Source organism: Centruroides vittatus, unplaced genomic scaffold (genome assembly GCF_030686945.1).
Source record: "Centruroides vittatus isolate TY-2023 unplaced genomic scaffold, ASM3068694v2 contig_2818, whole genome shotgun sequence".
Classification (NCBI taxonomy): domain Eukaryota; kingdom Metazoa; phylum Arthropoda; class Arachnida; order Scorpiones; family Buthidae; genus Centruroides; species Centruroides vittatus.
The window spans coordinates 1,734,142-1,755,138 of NW_027121792.1; positions in this window are offsets into that span (position 1 = coordinate 1,734,142).

Genomic DNA, 20,997 nt, shown 5'->3' on the forward strand with positions numbered 1-20,997 from the left:
AAATGCTTTAACGACTTTTTTCGGTTATATGAAACACAAGACTTTTTATTTCTCTGTAGAGCATTAATATATTGCTCGTAAAAATAATAGATTTTATTGCTATGTTAACAGTTAAAACTTTAATTTTGTACATGTTTTTTGTTGTGTAAGTGGTAAAATATGCTTTTAACTTAAAAATCCTTCATAAATATTATAATTTTAAAAAATATTTTACCTAATATAAATAGGAAACTTTAAAAGTTTAAAGGTCAATTTTGATACTTTATGGTAAAATACATTTAAGAATACACCTTTTTTTACTATTAGTTTAAGTTTAATTAAGAAATTAAATAAAATTAATTTAAAATTTGATTATATTCAGTTAATCAGTTCAAATTTAAAAGTAAAACTTAATAGTTTTCTCTTCATACTTTATTCGAAAGACTGTATTTACATATTAACTTATACATCTTTAATAATAGCAATATCACTTTATTATATTGACTACTACCTATTGTGTGTATATACATAAAGTATACAATTCCATTTATAGCATTGAATAGAAATAATTTATGACTTAAAATAGTTATTTAAAGGAGTTAAATGATAATAGTAAACTGGAATTGGCATTAAATATGTAGAAGATAATAACAGTTTTCTTGAGAAAACGATTGAAAGAAAGTCTTATAAACCAATTGCTTGATTGGACTAAAATTGTAAATAATAAATCTTAAATGGAAGAAAGAGCAATTGGAATAAAAAATAAATGACACAAATCCATTCTTAAAATTGCAAAAAAATTACAGTTTTTTTCTTTACAGTAATAGTCAAATGCCTTTATAAAATTTATTAATACTTTTGTGTAAGAAATTTCTTCGTGGAAATAAGATGTATTTTAAATTCTTTTTACAAAATTTGTCTTTCTAAACGGGTTAATTGGGGAAATCCCGTACATATTTACTGCAGGAAATATTGTCGTATGAGGTAATTATAAAGCTATTATCATTCCTAATTACATGGAAGAGTAGCAAATATATTAAAGCTTTCTCATTACAAATATACATGAATTATATAATTTCAGATACAAGGTAACAATAATATAATTCCAATTAAAATTATTTGAAATAAAATATTTTATTTTCTAATCAATCTTAATATAAATAAATTAAATTAAATAACGATCACATTTATAGAAAGAAAAGATTTTCTAAATAAATTTATATTTATAATAATATTTAATTAAAATATTTTAATTTTATTCATTAATTCCAAAGTATTATTTGTATTTCTGCGTGTTTATTTCATTTCTACAGACTCAATCCATTGTTTATTTATTTTATTTATTTTTAATTTTTGCTTTTGTTTATTCTATACAAATAAAAGGAAATAATAAGAATATCTGTAATTAAAATTGCTCGTTTATATATTTGATATTTAGCCTATAAAATTGATGAATTTGAAGTTGTATATTATTAAAACAATAAATTATACATCTATATTTTAGCATTACAAAGTACATATTCCGTATAAAATTGTGTTATGAATTTTATGGCACAAATACGACACTATAAAAGTACATTTTTCTCAAAATGACAAATCGAAATTAATATAATAAAACCTTTGTAAGATGTATAATGTGTAGTGCAAAGAGAAAAATGTGTGTATAAAACCAATACCCTCGAAATACGCTTTAATTATGACAGAATTTAGCTGTTGTTATCCTAAAAATTCCGTTCTACTCAAGTTATATTACGCAATTGATTCAGAAAAGTCCCCGTTTCCGCCTTAAACAGGTTTCTGACTTACAGTAACATTTTGTAAAGAAAACTGTTCCGTTTCGAGATTAATTTTCTTTTCAGGCAGGTTTCCATTTTGTATAAGGTCCGTTTTAAACAGATTTTACTGTATAAACACAATAAAATTCATATTATAAAAATATTACAGATTTAATTCGATATTTCACAAAGGATTTCAACTGAATTCATATAGTTAACAATTGGATAGATGCTTCGACGACAACGTGTGTAATTTACTTAACGCAATTATTTCCATAATGGCAGATCTTGCATACCCATATCAACGACAAACTTTACGTAACATAATTTGAACCATATAATAATTCTATGTATCTATAATTCGATCAATATGTACCAAACCATACGCGTTACAACTGTTCATTGAATTTAATATACGAGCTTCGTCAAATCTATACAGATGACATATTGATATATAATATCATATAACACACGCATTCTTTTCTGTTATAGCTAATTTAAAAATTGCTTCTGTGGTAAATAAAAATGGCAATCTAAGAAGGAAAATCCGAAATAATAACTTTCTAGTTATAAAGATTCTAATTTATAAAAAATTAATATTATAAAGTACATTATTTATTTCATAAACAATAAATTTGTACGCACATTCTTAATAAAAATTTCAAAATTTTCCTTTATTAAAGCTAGATCCTGTTTTTATAATTGATTTATTTTAAAGAATTTTTAATATTTACTATCATTTTTAAACAAAAATAAATTTAAATGAACGGAAATATTCTTAAAGATAGGTTTATATTTAGTAGAGTAATTATAAAATAAATTAGTGAGCCTAAATTAGAACACGCAAACAATTCATCCCTACATCACTGCGGATGTATCTACTGATGCTGTGGATAAAGAGTAAGCTCTTAGATATTGTTATATATATATATATATATAAATGAGTTTGTTACATTCAAATCTTTTTCTTGTATTTATTTAATTTTTATTAATTTATTTATTAATACTTACAAAGGTAAGGAACTCAAGTCTCTGGCCCCTTCCTGATTACGCTAGTTAATAAATATATATGAATAATAAACAAGTGCGAGAGGAAAGTTTGTTTATTGGTACATTTTCAAAAAATTAAAACTTATTTGCCTAAAAAAACATCGTTTAAATTTATTATAAATAACTATAAATAAATATAGCAATTAAGAACAAATATATAAACGATTAGATCAATTTTATAATTAATTTTAAATATAGAAGTAAATGGGAAATGTCATTAATTACAAAATAAATTAGAATCAAAATTAAAACGTAAATTGATCAAGTTAAATATATTTTAATTGGAATGTTTTTGAAGTTTTGCATTATTACTATTATTATTATAACAACGATTGAATTTTAATAATAAAAGTTCGAAACTATTCTTAGATAAATTTAATTTCGAACTTAATAAATTGAAGAAAAATTAATTGACTTCTAAGAGAAATTATTCTTTAACGATATTTTAAAATATAATTATAATTTCCACTAAATATGACTTTTATCTTTAGACTAATTTATGGTAAAGCGATTAGTTATAGTTTTAAAACTGTTAATTATTAAAATTCATTTGTAAATGTCTATTATTATAATATATTTAAAAATTTTAATTATATCACAAAATAAATTCAAATAGAATTTTGATAAATAATTATATTTTTATAATTAATGTAATAATTGCTCTTTTAAAAGGTTTAAATAAAATATTTTAAAATTACAATTAAAAGTTTGTTTGTTTAACTTTATGTAATTAAAAGAAAATTAGTAACGTTTAAATTATTAATGTGTCAACTGTTTCATGACCAAAACATTATTAAAATAAACATTAAAAAAAGAATAAAATAAATAAAGTTTATTTATTTATTTATTTACGAAGGAAAAACAAAAAAAAAACATAAATTTAATTTTAATATAAAATTGTACAATTTAAATAAATATTGTTAAAAAATATATTTTTTCGAACGTATCAGAAACGATTTTTTCAAAATAAAACAGATTGTTTTCAAGAGGGGAGGAGAAAAAAAATAATAAAAATATAACAGAAATCTATTCTTCTCGTGAAATGTAAAAAAATGTAAACCGATTTTCTTATGTAAATTATTTCGCCGAAGCTCTACTCTGACTACAAAATAAAATTGTTACAAGTATGTAGGATCAAAAATCAAACGTTTTCAACATAACAAAATCACGACCTCTACACTTTTCGAATCTTTTATTTACTGGTTATACGAAAAGAAATTTTCGTATAACCAGTAAATAAAAGATGTCCAACTGTGGCAATATTCTGTATTCGCGGAATTTATTTTCACAAATTTTTCTTGGCTATATTCCAGTTCCTTTTGTGACACGTGACGAAGATACGCTATGATTCACAGCACGTAATTTTAATTAAGATATAATTAAATTCAATTTTTTACAACTCATAAACTACAACTAGCATTTTAATATGCGTGCATATGTATATATGTATTCAGAGTTTCTGTTTTAGTTTATTTTAATCCGCCTCGTCGAGTTGAATAACGGCTACTACACGACAAACATATATTTCACTCACGTGAAAACTTATTTATATATTATTTTTTGTAAATTATATATAAGTTTTATACAAGTTTTGTCGAGAAATTCTCACAATCATTCAATAACAGCATCAATCAACAAGTTCTATTCGCTGCATTTGTTTAGGCAAGTATCTTGTTTTTTTTTTTTTTTTTCTTCTTTTAAAGTATTTTCTTTTCTAAATCGTTCTTGTTGATTTTTTTGGGGAAATTATTCTTTCGTTGTTTGAAGTATACTGTATATCGTGAGTGCATACGTCAGGCGAACTTTTATCATCCCTCTATTTTCCAAGAGAAGAGAATGAAGAAAAGCAGACAACCATATCCTAATCGTGTAGCTTGGTATCAATCTACCATCAAAACAGAAAAAAGAATCTAGTTTGACAAATGGATCCGTTCTGCTGTCTTGACATCCACTCTTCTGCATCCAGACTGTCACTTATTTTACAATCAGCCAATCATCGATTGAATACGAAACGGATACTATAATATTTATATAACTCGTATAAAACTATTATGAAAATGGTTTTTATGTTATTAAACACGAATTGTTTGTGATTTTTAATAATTTAATTTCGTAAATAGATTTTCGAATGTTCTTTTGTAATTCAGAAACCTGATATTTTAAATGGATGAAAGAAAAAAAATTTTTTTTTATTTGTATTTTATGATGTAAATTTTTAAAAAATGTAAGTTAATGTTCAAGAATCTTAACAATAAATAACTTTTCGAGGAGTTTTTTTTTTGTAAGATAATATTTTTGATGAGCTTTAACAAATGGAAATTGTTATCAGGCTCAATCTTAGCGATTACCGGGATCGATTAGGATAATTAAAAAGCATACAATAATTAAAATAAAAACTAAATTGCTGAAAAATTTACAATGCAGGTAATGTTGCTAACTGTAAAATCTATTTTTCACAAAAGTTTCTCTAGAATGAAAATGTTCTCTTTGTAGAGGTTATAAGGGAGAAGGAACAAAGGAAATATAACGTTAAGAAAAAGAATATAACCGCAAGGAGAGAGGAAACTTTCTCCTGCCTTACAGCTATATTCCATCTCTTCCTTACGGTTATAACATCAAGGGAGGAGGAAATTATCTTCCTTCCTTAACGTTACAACCTTAGCGGGTCTATTCGGTGTAATTTGTTTAAGACCGATCCTGTCAGTATACTTTAAAGATCTTAATACATTTTTAATAATTAAATTATAAGTATTTTTAATATGCATTAAAAATTACAGTACAGTACTGTACTGTGTAAGCTTAATGCAATGTACAGTACTGTACTGTATAAGCTTAATGCAATGTACAGTACTGTACATTGCATTAAGAGAATGTAAGATTTGTACTTGTTTCTTAAATTAAATTAAAATTTTCTATTTGATATTTCCTTTTCTTTGTTTTAAATTAAGAAACTTCCAAACAAATTAATTATTTACGTTGTATATAAAAATATTTATTTTTTAAAAAAAATTTTAAATAAAATAAAAATTTAAATTTAATTAAATTTTATTTTATTTAAAATAAGAGATTCGAGTTTTGTTTTTAATTTGTCGATTCTTGTTTTAAAAAAAAAAACTAATTTTAATAAAATTAAATTGTAATTTAATAAATCAAAATCATTATAAAACAACTTTAATGATTTGTTTAATGACTAAACATTAACACATTTTTCTAAATTCTTTCATGCAAATCTGTATGAACCATTTGTCATTAATGTTTCGGCTTTTTTAAATATTAAAAAAATATATATTATTAAAATTAATATGCAGATGATAATAATAATAATCTAAATTTTTATTAAACATGTGTAAGAGGATTCTAAAAATAATGCCCACTTTAAAAAAAAATTTTAATTTAAAATTTATCCCAATTATAATTTGGTTTTTATTCTGCCGCAGTCTTTTGTAATAGCCTCTTTCATAAAAAAAGGGGGTTGTGAATGCTTACTTGATGCAATTTAAAAGGATTAACCTAGTAGATAAAACATCCCACAAGATACAAGGTCTAATACTCACTTTGAATAGGATTGCATTATTGAATGACAATATAAAGCTTTGTAATTAGAGGATATCAGAGTAAATTTTTTAATTAAAAAATAAAAACTTTGCTTTATCGTCGTGTGAAGTAATTCTTCTATCCACAATGAAAGTCGGTGCCTAGGAAATTAAACAATAAAAAATTAATAATAATAATAATTGAAGACTTAAGCTTGCTAAATTTATAGTTAACGTTTTAAAATATCGATTTTGTAAATTTCGTTGTAAGCCATCTTAATAATAAATTGATTTTTAGATAAGGAATCGTGTTGAAAGAGAATTAATGAAACTAATCAGACTAATTTGTTTTCAAGGAAGATAGTAGAAAGAGATAATGAGTGGTATATGGATTTACAATATGATTGGGAATTTTTTTCTCCAAAGATAATTAATCTTTCTGAACAGAAAACAGTAAAACTCGAGAAGTTTAAGAAAGTTTCTCTTGAAAGATTACGTTACATTTAGTACAACTAAGTGGAAATTGTGAGAGATACCATTTTAAGACGATACCAATCTAGGAGGGGGGGAACAAATCTTATTTGCTTCAATTAATTAACAATAATTTAATGTATATATATATATATATACATACATACATATACTCTAATGTTGTTTATTTTTACATTTTAAATATCATTTTATTTAAAGAAATAAATTTTAAAAAATTATTCTTAAAAATAATATTTATAATTTCAATGTTTGTTGACGAAAAAGCTAATATTTATCCAGAAAAAATTGACGAAACATGAATAAAACAAACTAAGTAAAGCAATACCGACAGGAGAAGAAAAAAAAATCAAATAATACTAAACATAATCATGAAATATCAAGAATCTAATTAAAGAAAAATTTTTTAAATAAATAAAAATGCATAGACCTAATCTCAATATATTCTTTCTAGTCAAAAAAAATATATGAAAAATTGGAAAGTTTTTGTAAACTTCAATCATTTCTTGTGTAGTTTGTTAGTAAAAAATTGAAAAAACATTTTTTTTCAGTATCAGAGAACTAATCTCGAAGGAGTGGATAGAAATGAACGTTAAGATTGTCAGATTGCGTTGTAATCCAGAGCAGCAGAGTTGTTTTATTCAAAAAAAAAATAAAAAAATATATAGTAATCGATATTTTCTAAGATTAATCAAATAGCATGATGCATAGAGGGAAAAAATGAAGAGATGAGTTAATTTAAAACTACTGTGGGATTTGAATGAGTAGGTAGTTCAATATAAGTTGTAGGACTGTATTGAGAAAAATTGAAAATATATATGACCTTCTTTCTCATACTAATCGATTGTTATAAGTTAAAACAAACTGTTAATCACGTTCGCTTGAATAAAACTATCTTGTAAAAATCTTAATGAATTTTCATAATAAATTGAAAGTGCAATCATACGAACTTATTATGTACTGTACAGTTGAAAATAAATTAATTTGTTCCTCTCGTCTTTTAAATTTTCTATAGTTTTTGAGTTACAAATTCAATTATTTTAGTAACGAGATTACGTAATTCTATTTTCTTTAATAGATGCTTTCCACCTTGAACATAATTAAATGAGATTTATTATTCCTATAATTTCCTCGTATTCTCACATTTATGAACCATACAATTAATTTCTAGTCATTTAAATTATTCCATGTTATAGTAAAATTTATCAAACTAATCAGAAAAGTTTTCCACTTTTTTAAAAGCCTGGTTACTGCTTATTTTTCATGGTTATTATATTAAAAATATATTTAAATTAAGTAAAATAAACATAAAAAAATCACGAGAATAAATTAAGCTTGATTCCCTTTTCTTTGTTATATAAAAAATAAATTAAAATATAAATTTTTATTTAGATATTTTTTTATTCTTTTTTAAAATTGTGTTATTATTTTATTATTATAACAGAATTATATTTAGTAAGTCTAGACATGTTTAAATATAATAATTCTTAAGTTAAATAAACAATATTAAAATGTCAAATGAATTTATTCTTTATCTTATTATTTGATGAATCGACTAGAAACTATGAAAGAATATTTTAAATAAAAAAGAAAAAAAATAAATATAATGCTTCCCTAGACACGTCATTCTTTCTTTGGATATTTTTTTTTCCTATTTTCTAATGCGATTTTTGTGTTTTTCTGCACGACTTACTAGTTTTTGTGTCAGAAGGAACAGAAAAGTAACTAAACTGTCTTATCGAGCAAAGCTCTTGTTTAAAAATAAAAATAGTAAAAAAAAACACACACTGCGAATCATTTAATCCTTTAAATCTTTCCAGCTTAATTGGATTAATAATTTATTTTAAAGTTTAAATATCATAAATACCACTTTTGGTAAGCTAAAAATCAATTTAAACTTTAAGAAATTTTTCTATCGGAAGAAGGAGAAATCATTTTTAAAATCGATTATCTTCTCCAACGTTTTAAACTTTAATTTTAATTAAATATTCGTGACGTCATAGATATCAATTACAGTTAAGTGTTAGAGCGCGCGCGCGCGCGCTCTCTTACGTAAAATAAACCTAATTGGTTACTTCGGAAAATTTAAATTCTGTTTTAACGGTTTTAGGAAACTGATGAGGAAAGGAAAAAAAAAAAAAATCCGTTATAAAGATGCTGTCTGAATTTCCATTCTGGCGTTTTTCTAATCTTATTTTCTTTACTGTTCTTGTGTCAGAGGGCACAGATGTTACTAGCACACAATCCAAAAAGACTACGTCAGGTGGTCTTTTCCTATTGACTGTTGAAATTAGACTGACTGACAATGGACCTTTCAGTAAATGTTGCAGTTAGAAATAGTTTTCCAGCTGTCGCATCTGTCAAATATATATCTTGACTTATAAGAAATTTATTCTTACCTGTACTTATTTTTACCTTAGTACTTCGATTTCGTTAAAGTGATTTTTAAGACTGCAGGTGTATCCATGATTTCTTCTTTATAATTTCACATCAAAAGATAATTTAAAATGTTAAAATGATAAATTATATTTATTTTTTTAGCTCTTAAAAAATCTTTTTCTTTCTCTATCGAGATCATTAATTCTAACTTACCGGGAACGATATATATTAGCTTTTATGTACTAAAGAGAAACGAGCTAAAGGGATAAAATTAAAAAGTTCAAAATTAAGTATTGCCGCACCTGAAACGATTGCATAAATTCTCATCCTTCTCTTGTACAACACCATCTGGTAATGATTAATTGTACTATTTATGACACTAGATTGGTATCTGTAGTTAGAAATATTCATTTTATTTTGAAATAAACTGCTCGAGTTCTGAAACAAATTCTAAATTTTGTATTACCTTTTTAAAAATACCCTGTTAAGTAAACTTTTTATATAAGATTTATTGTTATAGAAAAATACTCATTTTTATCTTCTACTATATTTTTTAAAGCTAAATTTACGATCAAAGTAGTTAAAACAGTGAATGAATTTCCGTGTTATATACCTGTTAATGCAGTTTACTGCTTTTTTTTTGAACCACTAAACTGAATTATTGTAGGAAAAATAGGCTACATTTGCGTAAATGTAGAATATGTATACGTTATATATGTGCTTTTTTTAATTAATTCTTACCAGGAGGGAGCAATTTATGAATGCCATGTCTTTGAAAAGTATTTATGAGACAAAATTTTTATGAAAAAGACACACTATTGTATAGACAAAATTATAGTAAAGGAATTTACTATTATTAAATATTTAATTAAGTTTAACTCGTTTAACAAGGTTTATATTTTGAAATAAATCTGGTAAGTAAATGCAAGAAGAGGATATAATAGCAACAGGGGGATAGTAAACGTGTATGCAAGAGAAAATTGGGAGGATTAAGTAGAATTCTGTCAGGAGAACGTAAAAGACAAAAAAGTGCAAAAGAGTATTATAAAATAAATGGATGGAAGAAAATAAAAATGCTTTAACTGTATTGATCAAAATAATTTCAGAGAGAAGGTGGATGTTGAAGAAGAGTGTTTTAAAATGGAGATGGGAGCGTTGAAAACAATTTTGTCAGAATAAGGAATGAGAAAGGAATTTGTACAATGACTAGAAGGTATTGAATCTTTTTAATAGGTGACATTATTTAGTCTATTGTTGTGAATAAACGAAAATCAGTCAGACTGAACACTTAATTGTTACTTTAAACAAAAGGGATGTCAGTAATTTAATTATACTTATTTGATAGTGACAAACCAAAGTGGATTACTTTCATTTAAGACTTCAAATTTGCAGGAATAATTATAATTTAGTATTTATCATTCCCCTTTATTCAAATACTATTTGATTAAATTTGTTTAAATAAAAACATCTATTTTTAAATATTATTATTAAACTTATTAATAAGTTTAATGTAATGCTCTATGTAAATAATCTTATTAAATAAATATTTATACTTAATAAAAGTTATTGTTTATAAATATTTTATTTTTAAAGAAAAATTTTTATAATAGAAAATTACTCGTAAATGACAAATTCTATTATTCATATAACTTTTAATGTAAAGATCTACATAATTAATTTACACTTTATGTTTCTTACATTGAAAGTATATGTATTCAGATACTTAAAATATTTTTCTTATTCTATTTTAAAGATTAAATATTCATAAATTGTTAAAATCTTTTATATGAAAATATTGTAAATAAATGTATTTTTAAAATTTTATATTTTTCTCTTTGAGTAATTCATAAGAATTTTAAATTTGATGTTGAATGCATTATAAAACATTTTGAATAACAACGCCAGAATAGAAATATTTATGTCAATTTATCTAATATTAAATAATGTTGCCAAGCACACGAACACATATTTTCGTTTGATAGTAACTGTTTCCTTATGACACTATAGATACGTGATTTTGCTCGATATCTGTTAAACGTGACGTTCAAAATTCTTTCAATTTTAAAAGCATTCTGGTATAAAAGGACGTGTTTCCTGATATTAAATAATAAAATATTTAATATAATTTCCTCCTTTTTTAACCATTTTTTAAAGTAGAAAGATTTATCGTTTTTTAACATAAAAAAATTATTTTTGATATTATAAAATAATCCTCCAAAATTTATTTTCAAATATTGTAACTTATTTAAATTAGCGTGTTATTATTTTGTATTTTGAGAATTAAATTACTTTAATGAAGGTCATGAAATAATTAATGTAGTCGATGTGAAAGCGTTCAAGTAAATGAGGCTGAAGGATGACGAGAACAAAGATGAAAAAGGATCAATTAAGAAGATGATACTCAGAAGTGCGATTAAGCAAAGAAATGAAAATAAGGAGCCAAAATGAACGACTAAATGAAGTTTTTTTTTTTTTCAAACAATATAAAGACAAAATTAAGCTAAAAATTTTAATTCGTAGATGAATGAACCTCGAGAGTTTATATTAAGCACCCCAAGTTAGGAATATGTGAAATTAAATGATATGATTAATACCATATAGTTCAAGAATTCAATTGTTATTAACATATGGATTGTAATAATATATTATAATATACAATGAACTATGATCACGTTCAAGAATTCAATTTGCATAACAGTTTACAATTGATAACAGAAAAGGATTCGAGAGATGAAATTCATATTTAAGTGATGATAAGAATAAAATTAAACTATATGAAACAGAATAATTAATATAAGCTTAATGAAGCTCAAGAATGCAGTTAATTTCGCCATATTCGAAAATCTAATTAATAGCTGTTTAACAATTCGATTAAGGCAAGGAATTTATTTGTTAAATAAGTGAAAGAGCTCGATTAAGGCAAGAAGCTGTATTTTACGAATGGTTTAAGCTGTAAATTAAATTATTTTAACATTAATCGAATTTACAATTTTATTCATTAATGTTATAGAATCGAGTTCAAGACTGACAAACTCAAACTCGATTAAAGCAATTGGAAATTTATGAAATGATTAGTGTAATTACGTTTCGTAAGTCCTAAAAATCAACACGAAATTTATCTTATTATAATAAATTCATTTAATATAATATTTTAAAGCTATTTAAAATTGATTTTTTGCATGATTTTAACCCATGTACTGTATATAATAATTTAATTATTAACTAAATTATTACTGCTTTATTACTAAAATATAATTTAAATTTTCCAAAAATCTCACTTGCTAAATTTCTCTTAGTCATTTTTATTTTATTTTATTAAATAAAATTTTAATAGAAAGATTTTTATAATATTTAATAGTCACATTTTTAAATCATTAAATATGCATTTTTTTTTCATTTTACTTGCGATTATTAATTTATAAAATATTATATAAGTAAATAAATAAATCTTGAAAAATTTTATAGAGTTTATTTATTTTATAAAATAAATGTTTTAAATAATAAATTAAGAATATTTTTTATATTTACATTTAAAAATTGATTTAAGTTTATTAACGTTTAAAATGGTACAAAAATGAAATTATAAGTATTTGACAATTTTTTAACCTTATTTTTAATGAATTGCTCATTAGTTTTAATTCTAAAAAATATCTTAATTTAATGATATTAAAATTATATAAATGTTTTAATAATTATATACAGTACTTCGTTATATCCGAAACCGCGACATAACGAAGGGCTACTGTATTATTAAAAATAGAGCTTATATAAAACAAGAATTAATTTATTATCAATTAAATAAAATTAAAATTAAAGTAATTATACATAATTAAATTGTTAAACAGAAAAATAAAGCTGCACTTAAAAAGTTTTTTTTTTTACCAAATTAACAAGAAATGAATAGGAAATTATTTTATAATAATATTATTTTTATATTGATTATCAGATAATTATAGTTATTAAAATCTAAGTAATATATTTAAATTATTATTATTATTATTAAATTAACAAATGAAATTATAATTTTAGCTTCTTTAAATTTAAATGATATTTTTTTCTAGGAAGTATTCATTAAAATATGAATTGTTATCTTTTAAAAAGGGGGGATAATAACAAAGAAATTATAATTTCAAATGCATTATTGCATTGAACTAATGCAAAAAAAAAGTGATATTATGTTTGCTTTATCGTATTAAAATAAATTTTTAGCGTAATTTGTATAATAATATTTTTAAAACATCAATATCAATATTCAGTATAAAGGATTTGTGTCGGCTTTTACCCAGTATTACTACTTTCTGAATTTGAAAAATCCATTATTTTACTGATGCGAGCTTATCAGCTTTCAGATTTTAATATTTATAAAAAATATTTCACTAAGATACATTGTGAAAAATTCGATACAGATAATCCAGCTAACTTCTATGTGATGTAATCGAACTTCCTATCTTTTATATATTCTCAGAATGTACAGGAATTTGTGAAAGACTCTGAAATATTTATTACTTAAATTTATTTTGCGTTTAAATACCTTAGTAAAGAAAAGTAGGATTAAGTTATTAGTATCATTCTTCTTTATTAATTATTCAGTCAAAGAGTAGTTAGATGAGTCAGTTACTTACGTAAAAGAATATTGGATTCTTATTGTTTAAATCTGAGTAGAAATTACTATAGGCTACGTATAATTTCTTCTAAGATCCGTGATTTCCATTCCATTATCCTTTTTTTTTTACAGTGATAAAAATTAAATTAATAATAACGGTTCTAATCTGGAATGGACTTAGACTTGTGGCTCTAACTATATCACGTACAGTACAATAAATCTTTTCCCTCCACTAAATAATGATACATTTAAAAATATGAAGGCCATCATATTTTCAACCTTTAGATGTGGGCAACCTTTTCAACAATGTATACCAAAGTCACCATGCTGCAAAATTTTCTCACGTGTCAACCGAAATTTTGGGAACATTATATCTGTTCTAGTGGCAATACGATGCTACTGGTAAGCTAGATTTAGCGGATTTTCCGCTAAATTGGCAACTGTAAGTCAGTATACAGCAGAAATTGATGTCTTGGAAATAAAATGTTTGCTTTTTATTTTCTTATTACTTATTATTTCTCACAGCGAAGTGTAATATATATGACACAAGGCTTTCTTTACATCTTGTACACTTCATTGTGAAAAATAATCAAGTAATGGAAAATATTCTCTTGTTTATTTGATGGTAATTTTTATATCTGAGATTCATAATAAATGGCTTTTAAGATTTTTCATGACAGCTTTGGGATATTGTTTACATATATATATATATAATAGAAAGTTTTGAAATCTATCAAATACTTTTTAATAATAATTTATGAAAACTTAATACTTGCTAAACATTCAATGTAAATACAGTACCTTGAGGATTACAAGTTTTCCAACACTAACCGTATGTCAAAATTCGGCTCTGGTAATTATATAATTTAATTACTTTAATAAATATAAAATAAATGATTAAGGAATTTTATTTAAAGTTAGAAATTATTTCTATTTCGTTTAAAACGTCATATCTAGAGCTATATTTGAAATTTTCATAATCCACCAGTCTATTTTCTCTAGTTTTCAAGAAAGCTGAAGTTATGAGTTTTGAACTGTCGAGAAGCAATCTGATATGAAATTATGCGAGTAGATAATGTCACTCCAATTTATAAAATTTGAATTTCATATATATATTTATTTTATTTTATTTTATTTTAACCATGTGAATAAACGAACAAAATATACACACACACACTAGGCATATAAGTATTATTTTTTTAATAGCTAAAAATCCTAGTAGGGTCGTAATATATATATACTACCATTGAATAAACCATGTAATTATACAAACATTTTTGTAAGAAAAGACAAAAGAGAGATGAAAAGCATTTTAAAGTCTTTGAAAAATAAGAAAATCATAAAATCCGACGTTGCAAATGAGTAGAATGGCTTGATGTTTTTTGCAACTGTCAAATGTTTTGGAATTGTTCCAATGTTATGACACAAAAGTTAAACATTTATACGTAATATTCAAATAATAACAAATGATGATAATATCCGTAACATTAAATTTTTGATTACACACAGCCGAAATACTTTAGTAAATTATTAAATGATGGTATTATATATTTGTAAAAGATAGGAAGGAGATTAAGAATTGAGAAAGAAAATTTCATAATTTTTATAAACAATTAATAATTTCTAGATATTAATTATAAGAACATCATTTAATTACATTGATAAATATTTGCAAAGGATAAAAAAAAATTATATTGAAAGTTAAAAACTATTTTTATTTCATATCGTATTTAGACTTAACCAAGCAAATCTAATTCATTTGTCTTTATTTTTTCTTTCCAAAATTACGTGTTAATTTTAATTAAAATCGAAACATCTTTAAAAAATTATCTTCTTTATACAGCAGAGTATCCGATCAATGCATTAACAAATAATACTGTTATAAAATTAAAGAGAAATTTTAAAATTTACTTTTTAATAAGTTAATGTTTAAAACTGATATTTAATAAATAAATTATTAAAAGAAAAATTTTAATTGATTTTTTGGTTATCAAATTTAGAACTGAATGAAGAGAAATTATGAATATTTTATAACTTTTCAGAAGTTATTTATATGTATTTCTGGTAGATAAATTAATATAAAATATTTTTAATTATTATCTCAATCAGATCAAAAAGATTTTTATGAATAAGAACTAAAACAAATTCTTTACATACATAAAAATAAATTTAAATTAATTTTTAATTCATGGTCGTTAATATAAAAAAGCAATAGAATCTAAAACAGAATCATTAATATAAGCTTCGTAAGAAGTAAAAAACACGATTTATTTCTTCACAAAGAAACGTGTCTGCATGGAAAAAATTTCGGATTATTTTTCATTTAGATCTATTTTTTCTAGCGGATTCTAAATATTTTCTCCTTATTTTTGGCAATTACAGTTACTTATAATATGTAAAAGAAATGCTGAATAGAAAAAAAAAATAGGGAAAGATATTAAGAAAGGCGTAAAGGAAACCAAAATAAATTGATGATTACTCAGAATAGAATATGAATGTACTGTACATAATAAATTTGCGAAATAGTAGTAAATGTTAAATAAATAAGAAAATGTATAGCCTTCCACCCAATTCAAGAACATGAATCTATATATAATACAGCAGAAACAATGTGATTTCGTAACGACTATTGATTGACTTCAAACATTAATAATGATACGTATGATTGTCAGAACTGTGTTATACGAACAAATTCGTTTTCGGCGGTAATTTTAAATGTATATTTGTCCTTAGAATTCGAATCGTGTTTACATAAAGTTTTCTCGTCATTGTCTTTTATCATTAAAAAATTGCTTAACAAGGACACTTAAATTAAGTTTTAAATTGAAATCTTAAACGAAATTCACATTTAATATAATTTGACTGGTGATTAAATGAAACTTTATTGATTCAATTCAATTATTTATTTAACACAAATACATTATTATTGAATGAAAGAATCAAGAAGCAAGGTTATTATCCAAAGGCTTTTTTTTTTTTTTTTTTTTACTCTTTACAAAATAAAATTTAAAGAATAATGAATGATTAAATTAAATTGGATAAAAGTTAAACTAAAAGTAAAAATTCATATTTATTAAATTATATACAATAATAATTATATATAATATATTAAATATGAATTTCCTTTTTTATTTTCTATTTCTTTAAATTCAATTACATTTACGAAATTCTAACAGCTAAAACTTAATTTAAAAATGAATTTGGTTTAGTCACAATTCTCTTATTTTGAGTATTATCAATATATACATGAATAGTCCGTCAGCGGTCGTTATTCAGATATTTGATAGTATAGCAATCAATTTAAGAATACAATAGAGCATCGATTATCCGACCCCCGATCAACCGTCACATCGGTTAACCGACCGCAAATTTAAATGTCCGCTAGTGATGTGACGCTACAATATTTGGCTATGTCTTGGATACTTTAATATTATTTTTGTTAAATTTTTGCGTGTTTTAGCTGGCAACACTGGCTCGACCATAAAAGGAGGCCAGTATTTAAACCAGGCTTAATTTCCTTTTTGGTCTTTATTTTTGTATTTATTTTGTGCAAAATAAAGAAATAATTTTTAACGATACAATAGCGACGATTATTATTTTTTTTTTAAATTTTGTTAGGCTTAATATCGATGAAAATTCAACGCGAAATAGGTTAATAGCGATGTACTAATATACTATACTAATAATGTATTTTTTCATACTTTTCGGTTATCCGTTTCTTCGGTTATCCGACCAACCCCAGTCTCCAATTGAGTCGGATAATCGATGCTCTACTGTATAAGGATTATAAAGACCGTGTAAAGATATATTTTTTTAAAAAAGAAACTTAAAAAAAAAGAGATTTCATGGTCACAATGAATAAAATATATCAAAAACTTTCTTTGAACCTAAAGGTATAAATTATACTTCAATTCAATATTTTTTATTAATATTATCTTCGCTCTATTTATCTGTGATATGCCCACATTTATTTGATCATTTGAAGTGGTGCAGTTTCGTGACAATAGTAAAGACAGATATCAATTGAAAGAGAATTATAAGACAAGCGAGACATAAAATCTATAGAAATCGATCCATCGTTTGGAAGATATGATATAAAACAGCTTTCATTATAGTATTCCAATGATAAAAAATGATGACAAACAACATGCTTCATCTCGTAAAAGAAAAAAAATGATGAAAAATGTCGGTTTTCGTCATCTCAACTGTGAATGTAGACATCAAATGTGCCATCAATTCGATCTTATAAGTAATGTCTCATAAAAACTCGAATAAAACAAAATGTGTATTAAAAATTCGATTATAAAAATTTACATAAATGAATCATTAAGTAATTTATAATTGTAAATTATTTACGTATTATCATGTTTTTTTTTTATTTAAATTTTAATAATTAAATTATTATTCAACTTAACCGAACTTTATATTCGTGATTCCTTTTTTTAAAAATATTTTTATTTTTCTTATGATTTTTTTATGGTTGGAAGCAACACGAAAATATTAAAATCAATCATTTTAAATTCCGTGCAAGTTGTAAATATCTATTCTGAAAACTGAATTTGATTTTTATTCTTTTTATTAAAGTTTGTTTCTTTGTTTTATATATATATATATATATATATATATAAGCGCACGACATGAAAATCTAAATGCTTTTAAAAGTTTCCACTGGAAATTTTAAATTAAAAAATTAAAAAATAGGCCAACCAAATATATATATATATAAATGTATTTCGTAATATTATTCTATTAAAATTTATGAATTTCTTTATTTATTCCTTTTAGATAATAATTTCTTAAGAAAGATGCTTTTCTTTTCTCTGGTTGTAAAATTATTTTGTCAACTATTTGCATAGTGTTCTAGCCAAGATATCTGTAAAATTTAATAATTTATTTGCATTTGAATGCGGAACAAGAATTGTTCACCGCTTTTTCCGTGTACATTCAGATTCAAATTTTTGTTCGTGTACTATTATTTATAGTATCTTAACTGAAACAAGAGAATAAGAAACTTATCTCTTTCAAATTTGAGAGAGAAATTGATAAAAAGTTCATTTTTCATAGATAGAGAGAGAGAGAAAGAGAGAGAGAAAGAGAAAGAGAAAGAGAAAGAGAGAGAGGGGAAAAAACAAATAAATATTAATATTTGCTGTTATATTCTCATGCTAAAAGTCATTCTCTTCAGGTAGAATGAAGCCAGATACAAATATATGAGTCAAACGTGAATTGCTGTTTGTAGAAAAAAATAAAAAATAAAAAAATCCTACTTCAATTCTTCTTTCTAAAGTCTCTCTCCAGACTCGAAAATTAATATTTAAAATGTTGTACACAAATAAACTTAGAAAATCCTATTTTTATTGGTTTAAAATTTATTGTAGAGAATTGGAAAAGGCAAAAAAAAAAAAAAAACTTTTACAAACTTTTTCAAAATAATAAAAATATATGAATTTTTAAAATAAATTTAATACGATTGAAAAAAAAATAATAGATACAAAATTCAAAAAATCTATATGAATTCTACAATTTTTTTTTTATTTTTTAAATAAGTATGGAATGGAACGTTATTTATTTTTGTAAATAAAAGATGTCTTCATATCAAATTAACTAATAAAAATATTCTTTAATTATATTTTTTTTGATAAATTTCTTCAATAGCATGAAGTTTTTCATATAGGCCTATATATTTCTTAAACCTTCAGCTTTATTCTTTCTTTAACCATGAAAAATTCTCATATGTTTACAAATAAGCCATAAGCTCTATGCACGAAACTAGAACTAGGGTATAGTAAGAGATATCATTTATTTTTGGGTCAGTTATGTCACAGTTTTCTCCCATCCAGAACTTTTTATAACGTAAGATGACTATCCACTTTTGAAACTTGAGAAAAATACTATAAAAGAAAAAAATTTCTGGAATGAAAATAATGGAGAAAGCAACAGAATAGAATTTTCGTCTATAGTATCTGTATGTTAATCACTCTTTTCTATAGAATTCTTGATCAAAAATAACAAAGAATTCTTGACTACCCATTCACAAGGAAAAAAATAAATAAAAGAGCGAAGAAACTTCCACAGGAAAAAAAAAAATACACAACAGAATAGAATATAACAACAGAATTTTCTTCGATTTTCTTTCCAGTTTACTGATACTTTTTTAAGATTTTTTTTTTACCTTTTTTTTGTATTAGTCTTCCAAAACTTCGGCTAGGCATGACGTGAAACAGTTTTCCAATACCTTAACTCCTGGATTTTTGGCAAATTATTAAACTGTTATTTTTATCTGATGCAAAAACCTTCCATTGAACGGATATTAAAACGTGTATTTTAAAATTTTGGAACAGAAAACGTTTAAAATTATTCATTTCAATCGTTTGTGATACAAAAAAAAATAAAAGATAACAAATAAATACTTAAAATTGAATTATGTATAATAATTTTCGAATATACAATGAAAATATTCACAGATTGATTAAACATATTCGATATTAAATAAAGGTATTTTACGATTTTAAATTTAGAAATTTCTTCCAATTGTAACCTGTTACTTTCTTCAACTTAATCTCATTTTCTTTTGAAACTATCCTTTTATTTGTGTGATTAAATTATCGAAATTTCATTTTATTTTTAGTTTACATAATTAAATTTATTCTTTTATTAATTTACTTTTGCCTTTTCTAAAATTTCATTAAAGTAAATAAAAGATTTTCGATGAAAAATATTTGTAGAAAATTTTATAAAGGAAATAATAAAAAAAATAATAATAATGTCGATAAATTACACTTTTAATTCTTTTTTTTTACGTTTAACATTGTATTAAAGCGAGTCGAAGCTATCAATTTTAAGTAAAGTTTTCGTATTATTTTTTTTTATTTATCAATAAAAGATAAATCAGAAGTAAAATTGTTTTATAAAATTCTTTTAAGTGTCTTGAACACTTTCTTTTCTATTAAGATTTCCTATATTTAGGTCGTGATATATATCTTTTCCAAGCAGCAATTTTTTACATGTGCCATTATTTCATTTCTTGCCACTTTGATACATTTATTTTATCGATAGATTTTCACTTAATATATATTTTATTTTATTTTTTTTTTTAACTTTGTTTCTCCTCCTTCATCTTGCGCACCTTCTTTAGAGTGCAGAAAGAAGAAAAGAATTAAAAGTTATTAATATAAATTTAACTAAATCA